The sequence below is a fragment of the Sinocyclocheilus rhinocerous genome, unplaced genomic scaffold (assembly GCF_001515625.1).
Source record: "Sinocyclocheilus rhinocerous isolate Xijiao unplaced genomic scaffold, SAMN03320098_v1.1 scaffold1234, whole genome shotgun sequence".
In the NCBI taxonomy this organism is placed as follows: domain Eukaryota; kingdom Metazoa; phylum Chordata; class Actinopteri; order Cypriniformes; family Cyprinidae; genus Sinocyclocheilus; species Sinocyclocheilus rhinocerous.
Window position 1 is genome coordinate 1,615,763 of NW_015656153.1, and position 276 is coordinate 1,616,038.

At 40.9% G+C, this 276-nt stretch overlaps 1 protein-coding gene across 1 annotated transcript in view; it reads left to right on the forward strand.

Annotated features, from left to right (window-relative positions):
- LOC107719500 (REST corepressor 1-like) overlaps window positions 1-276 on the forward strand; it is a 9,290-nt gene that overhangs the window by 2,320 nt on the left and 6,694 nt on the right. The window lies entirely within an intron of this gene.

A 276-nucleotide genomic window follows, 5' to 3' on the forward strand; every position in this document is an offset into this window, starting at 1 on the left:
TAGAAAATGTATCCGTGTGGTGCGGCTGACACAGATACTCTCCAAAATGGAGCTACGGTGACACGGAGGAGGCGAATTGTTGAATAAAGTCGTTATTTTTGTTTTCTTTGCGTACAAAAAGTATTCTCGTCGCTTCATGAAATTCAGATTGAACCACTGATGGCAGATGGACTATTTTGATGATGTCTTTCATACTTTTCTGGACCTTGACAGTGTTATTTACTTGGCAGTCAATGGGACAGTCACAAGCCTCCCGGTTTTCATCCAAAATATCTT